A 7,503-nucleotide genomic window follows, 5' to 3' on the forward strand; every position below is an offset into this window, starting at 1 on the left:
TGAAATTGTGAAATTCAGTTCATTTGGCTATGGTTTTAACTTAAAATTATATGCTTACATATTTACAAATCACTGATGTTACTAGTCTAAAAATCTCATATATTTTGTGCATTGACAAGAGTATAACTTGTTTTCACCTCAAACTAACAGCAATTTAAACATTAACAGTTTTTATCAATTGGTCAAACTCTTCTCATCCTAGTTTTAGACAATTTCTTTTTTTAAAGAAAAGATTTATTTACATATTTGAAATACAGAGTTACGCAGAGTGTGGGAGAGACAGAATGAAAGAGATCTTTCATCTATTGGTTTGCTACCAATGACCACAGTAGTCAGAGCGGGGCTAAGTTAAAGCCTAGGAGTTTCATCTGGGTCTCCCACATGGGTGCAGAGGCCCAAGTACTCGGACCAGCTTCCACCGTTTTTTCAGCCACATTATCAGGAAGCTCAACTGGAACTGGAGCAGGCAGGACATGAACTAGCACCCACATGGGATGCTGGAGTCACAGTGATGGCTTAACCCACTATACTGCAACATCAGCCCTGAGATTATTTCTTAAAATTTGCCAACTTTAATCCATATTGGAACACTTACATAATGATTATGTGTTAACTTGATTTGCTTATTCACTGTATTATATCTATTGGTATTGGATCTTAATTGACTACATGATACTGTATATGTACTCTTCTATTTTCTTAATTATATTTAATGAAATCTTACAATTTTACAGTAAATTAGCACTACTTTTGAAAATAAAGGAACTAAGATTATTTCCACCTTTCTGCAAGCCAATAGGTAAAGCTTTCAAGTGCTTTAATGAAATAATAAATGTATTAGTTCTAGGTTCAATATATGAGGAGAGAGTAATTTCTTTGTTATGTCTCTAAGTTAGTTGACTTTCTTCTTGAGCCTCCTAAATCTCCAAAGGAAAATCATATACAGTTATTAAAGTAGTCTTAGATAAATGCATAATGGAAGTACATGCTGGCAGTAACTCATTCTCTCTTCTTATCCAAAATGGCACGTGATACCTGAGCGTCACTAGTGAAGAGAAGTGTTTGCTGTTGTATTTTCTGACACTGCATGCCGCTGCAGCTTGTTTTCACCTGACTGACCTCTCCAGTGAGTGCTCCCTAGTTTCCGGTGGAATGCATGCTCTGCTTCCCACTGGCTTCGTCACCCGAATCCTCAGTGACTTCGCTGTCGCTCCACATTCACAGGGTAGAGGCTTCTCTAATGCTTCACGGCACTTCCTCTGCCAAACTGTTCACTCCTCAGCCTCCTCAGTGCCCTGGGCGTCATACACTTCTCTGTCGGGCACCCTGTCTCCAAGGAGCCTCTAAGAATCTTTGAGTCTGGACGTAAGGCACAGGAACAAAGGGCAGTTTAAGATGGTTACAGAGACCAAGCTTGCCTGCCATGAGCTGTTATCTAAGTTCATGCTGGAGCTGGGTTTGGGGATAGGAATTTAGGGAAGAGAAGCTAACACCAAAGGAAAATTCTCCAATCCTTAAAATGGAAACAAGGGGGTTTTCAAACAGTTCATGAAATGTTCACCTTATATTTTTAAAAATATTTATTTGAGAGGCAGCGAGACACCGATTGACAGATGGACAGAGCTCCCATGCACTGGTTCACTTCCTAAATGTCTACAATGGCTGGGACTGGGCCAGGCCAAAGCTGGGAGCCAGGAACTCCATCCAGATCTCCTTACTGGGTGGCAAAGATTCAACTAAAATACTTTAGTAGCCACTGCTGTCTCTCCAGATGTACATTAGCAGGAAGCTGAGACTGGGAGCAGTGTCAAGATTCAAACCTGGCACTCAGTTATGGATTGCAAGCATCCCTACTGTATTATGATTGTATATAATCCAATATGGATTAAAATTCTCTTCCTCAACAGTATCTTTTTTTAAGATTTATTTATTTACTTGAAATTCAGAGTTACATAGAGGCAGAGGCAGAGAGAAAGAGAGGTCTTCTGTCTGCTGGTTCACTCCCCAAGGGCCGCAATGGCCAGAACTGCACCAATCTAAAGCCAGCAGCCAAGAGCTTTTTCCAGGTTTCCCATGCAGGTGCAGGGGCCCAAGGACTTGGGTCATCTTCTACTGCTTTCCCAGGTCACAGCAGAGAGCTGGATCGGAAGTGGAGAAGCCAGGACTGGAACCAGTGCCCATATGGGACAATGGCGCTGCAGGCAGAGGTTTTAACTGGCTATGCTATAGTGCTCTCTATTATCTTTTAAATTCATTTTTCTAGATACTGTTGTAAGTACCCTCTGAGCAAAAAAGTGTCTACTTCTCTTCAATATACCTTCCTTTCTCTTAGCTAAAACTCAAAAGGAAAGAGCAGGATCCAAATGTCCATCCTCTTCCTCCTTTGTGTTACTTATTCTTCCTATTCCTATGATTATTTTAGTATAAAGAAGTTAAAATATTTTTTATTTGTTCTACATAGTATTCTCCTACCTCTTTGAACCGTAATGTTGAAACTTAATTATAGGAGTGCACATTTAATCTAATTGTTAAGATGTCACTTGGGATGGCCACATTCCATGTGGAGTGTTTGGGTTCAATACCTGACTTTGGGATCTGATGCCAGCTTCCTGGTAATGCAGGCCCTGGGAGTCAGCAGTAATGGTTTTAGTGCATTTGGTAACCTTGACGTGAGCCTTGGATTTAGTTCTTGGCACCTAGACTTGGCCTGGTCTAGTCCAACCATTGTGGACGTCTGGAGAATGAGCAGCAGAAGGGAGCTCTCTCTGTCTCTTTGCTTCTCAAAAACATAAAAACCAAAAAATAAAGAAAAACTTAATGGTGGAGTCTAAGAACAATACAGTGGCTTTTCAATAGGAGATTAAGTTGGAAAGTGTTACAAAAATATTATCTAATTATACATGGGCTAATAAAACAATTTTGAAAGGGACTGCATTGTTCTGTGGACCACAAAAGTAGTCTTGCAATTCTAGTTGCTACTAACAAATCTCTGCATCTCTAGTCTTTCTAGTCTTTTAAGTATGTTAAAATTATTTTTATTATCCTGTCTCTTAGAAAAAAAGAGTGTATATTGAGGCCATATTTGGCTAATTAAACGTTCTTTTTAGATCAATAATTTTCCAGATGATTTGGTATATTTTATGAAACTATCACAGTATGTACCTGTTTTACTTTATTTTTAATTTTTCAAAAATCATATCACATTACTTTGAGAATTTATCTTCTATTTAATATCAATAGGTAATATAACTCAAATTCATTAGTTCAATTACTACCTTTGAATTATCATTCTTAAAATTTAAGCTTAGATTTTACCTCTAATCACTTTTTTAAAAAATTTCTTTTCTTTTTTTTTTTTTTTGCTTTCAAACTTTTATTTAATGAATATAAATTTCCAAAGTACAGCTTATGGATTACAATGGCTCCCCCCCATAACTTCCCTCCCACCCGCAACCCTCCCCTTTCCCACTCCCTCTCCCCTTCCATTCACATCAAGATTCATTTTCAATTCTCTTTATATACAGAAGATCAGTTTAGCATACATTAAGTAAAGATTTCAACAGTTTGCTCCCACACAGAAACATAAAGTGAAAAATACAGTTTGAGTACTAGGTATAGCATTAAATCTCAATGTACAGCACACTAAGGACAAAGATCCTACATGAGTAGTAAGTGCACAGTGACTCTTGTTGTTGACTTAACAAATTGCCACTCTTGTTTACAGCCTCAGTAATCACCCTAGGCTCTTGTCATGAGCTGCCAAGGCTATGGAAGCCCCCTGAGTTCACTGACTCTGATCATATTTAGACAAGGCCATGGTCAAAGTGGAAGTTCTCTCCTCCCTTCAGAGAAAGGTACCTCCTTTTTTGATGACCCATTCTTTCCACTGGAATCTCACTCGCAGAGATCTTTCATTTAGGTTTGTTTTTTTTCCCCAGAGTGTCTTGGCTTTCCATGCCTGAAATAGTCTCATGGGCTTTTCAGCCAGATCTGCATGCCTTAAGGGCTGATCATGAGGCCAGAGTGCTGTTTAGGACATCTGCCATTCTATGGGTCTGCTGTGTATCTCACTTCCCATGTTGGATCGTTCTCTCCCTTTTTTATTCTATCAGCTAGTATTTGCAGACACTATTCTTGTTTATGTGATCCCTTTGGTTCTTAGTCCTATCATGATCAATTGTGAACAGAAATTGATCACTGGGACTAGTGAAATGGCATTGGTACATGCCACCTTGATGGGATTGAATTGGAATCCCCTGGTATGTTTCTAACTCTACCGTTTGAGGTAAGTCAGCTTGAGCATGTCCTGAATTGCACATCTCTTCCCTCTCTTATTCCCACTCTTATATTTAACAGCGATCACTTTTCAGTTAAGTTTCAGCACTTAAGAAGAATTGTGTATTGATTACAGTATTCAACCAAAAGTATTAAGTAGAACAAACAAAAAAAAATACTAAGAGGGATAACATATCAAGTTGCTCATCAACAGTCAGGGTGAGGGCTGATCAAGTCACCGTTTCTCATAGTGTTCATTTCACTTTAACAGGTTTCCTTTTTGGTGCTCAGTTAGTTGTCACCTATCAAGGAGAACAAGTTGTATTTGTCCCTTTGGGATTGGCTTATTACACTCAGCATAATGTTTTCCAAATTCCTAACAGAGATCACTTTTCAGTTAAAATTTAAACACATAAGAATAATTGTGTGTTAATTACAGAGTTCAACCAATGGTACTAGAACAAAAAAAATACTAAAATGGATTTTTCTTTTTTAAAAGATTTATTTGAAAGGCAGAGTTACAGAGAGGCAGTGGCAGAGAGAAAGAGAGAGAGAGGTCTTCCATCCACTAGTTCACTCCCCAGATGGCCACAATAGCAGAAGCTGGGCCTATCCAAAGCCGGTAGCCAGGAGTTTATTCCTGATCTTCAACGAGGGTATAGGGGCCCATGCACTTAGGCCATCTTCTACTGCCTTCCCAGGCCAAAACAGGGAGCTGGATCAGAAGACAAGTAGCCGGACTCGAAATGGTGCCCATAAGGGATGATAGTACCACCCCAGGCAGTGGCTTTACCCACTATGCTACAACTCCAACCTCTAATCACTTATTTCTACACCTAATTGTATCCTTGAGATATCTGTTTTGTTGCTTCAAAATAACATTAAACTCAGTATGCTCATAACTGAAGTAAATTTTCTCCCTACTGCACTGGTCTGACTGATCTCTCTATGTCAATGAAGGGTACACTACACCTCTGGTTGAGGATACCAGAAAGCTAGGAATCATCCTTGATATCTATTTTTCCCCTCATACTTGGCATTCAATTCTACTCAGTAATTTTGATTCTTTCTCTTAAACATATCATACATTTGCACTGTCCTCACTGCTTTGATCTAAGTCACCATGACCTTCTACTGGGACTGGTGCAGTAGTCTATTAACTGTTCCTCCTGCCTCTTATCTACACTGTAACATAGCAGCTCGAGTATTCTTTAAAAACTACTCCTCTGGTAGCTCTCCTAAGAGATGGTGATTCTCAGGTTTTATTTCTGTATCATTTTCAATTTCACAGGAATGTTACTCTTAATTTTTCTTGAGATTACATGACACAAGAGATGATTTCCAGGGCTTTCCCAATCAGTTATAAATCAGAAGCCTTTCCATTTTTAAGGATATTAAAATATTAATCTTATTGTAAAAATTGGGGGCAGTTTTTTTGTAAGCTCCAAAAAGGCAGTGATCATGTCAGAGAGCATACATGTCTGTTTTATTAATTGCCACATAAATCATGTGGATTTGAAACTTTCCAACACCTTAACCAACTTGGTAGTATTTTCATTATTGTAAACACATGCATATGTGTATTAAAACAGAAAGACTGACTTGGATACATTTTCCTAGTTTCCAAATTAGATTCAGATAAACCCTTTTTTTTCATAGAGTTACACACATCTTCATATTAAAAAAGGGTTATACATAACTCTTGCATAAATGGGGATATGAAGTTTGCCTTCTTAGGTAGTGTTTTTCCCATTAAAAAACAAACCAAAAAACAGATGCACCATTGTCTGTTTCACAGTCAGAGCCAATCTGAAATGGCTGCTGCTAGCTCAGGGAAGTCATAAAGAGATCAAATGACTTCTGGGCCAATGGAAAGCCCTACTGTCTAAATGCTTTTCAGGCAATTTTGAAGAAGTAATTAGACTTACTGGAAGCTTGTGTGAATAATACTGAAAGTACAATTATGAACTGCCCAAAAATATTGTTTTCAATATAAAAGGACTTGTCGACTGATTCTGATATGGTGTATGTAAAATTCAGGATCTTGATATTAGAATGGATAAAATGATAGTGACATCATGATGTATTAAGAACTATGGTTCATTTCTGGTATTGTCATTAGATATAAATTCAGTGATTAGAAATTGAAATATAATTATGTACTCCTTTGATCTGTCTTTAACACTCAGCTTCTCTCATTCTAGGTGTTGACAAAAGACTGTAAATCTAAGGAGTTTACAGACAATAATTGAAATGCCTTCTAAGAACTGAAAATTGATAAACACATGGCAATGGCAAGCCATTGTAATACAATTAGAGGATGTTGTGTGGATGCCTCTGAAGTGTCTATAAATGAATGTGACTTCAGTATTGCTGCCAAATGAGTCCAACATTCCACAAATGAACTGAAAACCAAATGCTCGGAATACCATGTCTGCAGTGTCACTTTAAGGTGACTGCCATGCTGTGTTACTGAAATGATTTGCTGGAAATAGGATGGCATATATATGCACAGAGATACCATATTTAAGTCTCATCTTATTCTAATGAGAAACGTGTTCACCATTCATGAGAGTGTGTATGTCACCAGAATTAGTGCATGATGTAACTGAGAAAGATTGAAAGGATGTTTTATTCAGAGTATGACCAGAAGCTGATTCTGACATTAAAAAGATTTTCTACAAAGAAAGCAAGAACAACATAGAATGCGCATTGATGTCTAACAATTATTCTCAAACAAGAAATAATAGTTTGTGCTATATTCAGTACTTGGATTTTTTTCTAGAGAGTTTTTGTTTTTCTAATAGAAACCTTGGGAATATTTAACTTAATATCTGGAAGTTCCAAAAATTTGTTTTTTTACTATCATTTTATAACATCTTATTTTACTAATGATTCTGGTGCTAGGTACTAATTTATTTAATTATATTAATCATTTAATCCTGAAAACAATCCTATGATGTAAGTTAGAAATATTTACATATGAGGAAACTAAGACAGAGAAACAATGAATAAGAAGCCAACAGTCACAGCTTTAGTGAGTGAAGGGGGGCTCAGTTTAAGGGACTTCAAAAAAGTTTGTGGAAACATCAAATTAAAAGTTAAACTTATTTTCATGCAAAAAAAATTTGGAATGCTTGCATAGGTTATTTATAAAATAGAGTTTCCACAAATGTTTTGAGGACTCCTAGAATGCATTGCTTTCAAAAATTTTTTCATCAAAAAAGA

Source organism: Oryctolagus cuniculus, chromosome 4 (genome assembly GCF_051225735.1).
Source record: "Oryctolagus cuniculus isolate XC-2025 breed Fujian yellow rabbit chromosome 4, ASM5122573v1, whole genome shotgun sequence".
NCBI classification, from domain to species: Eukaryota; Metazoa; Chordata; class Mammalia; order Lagomorpha; family Leporidae; genus Oryctolagus; species Oryctolagus cuniculus.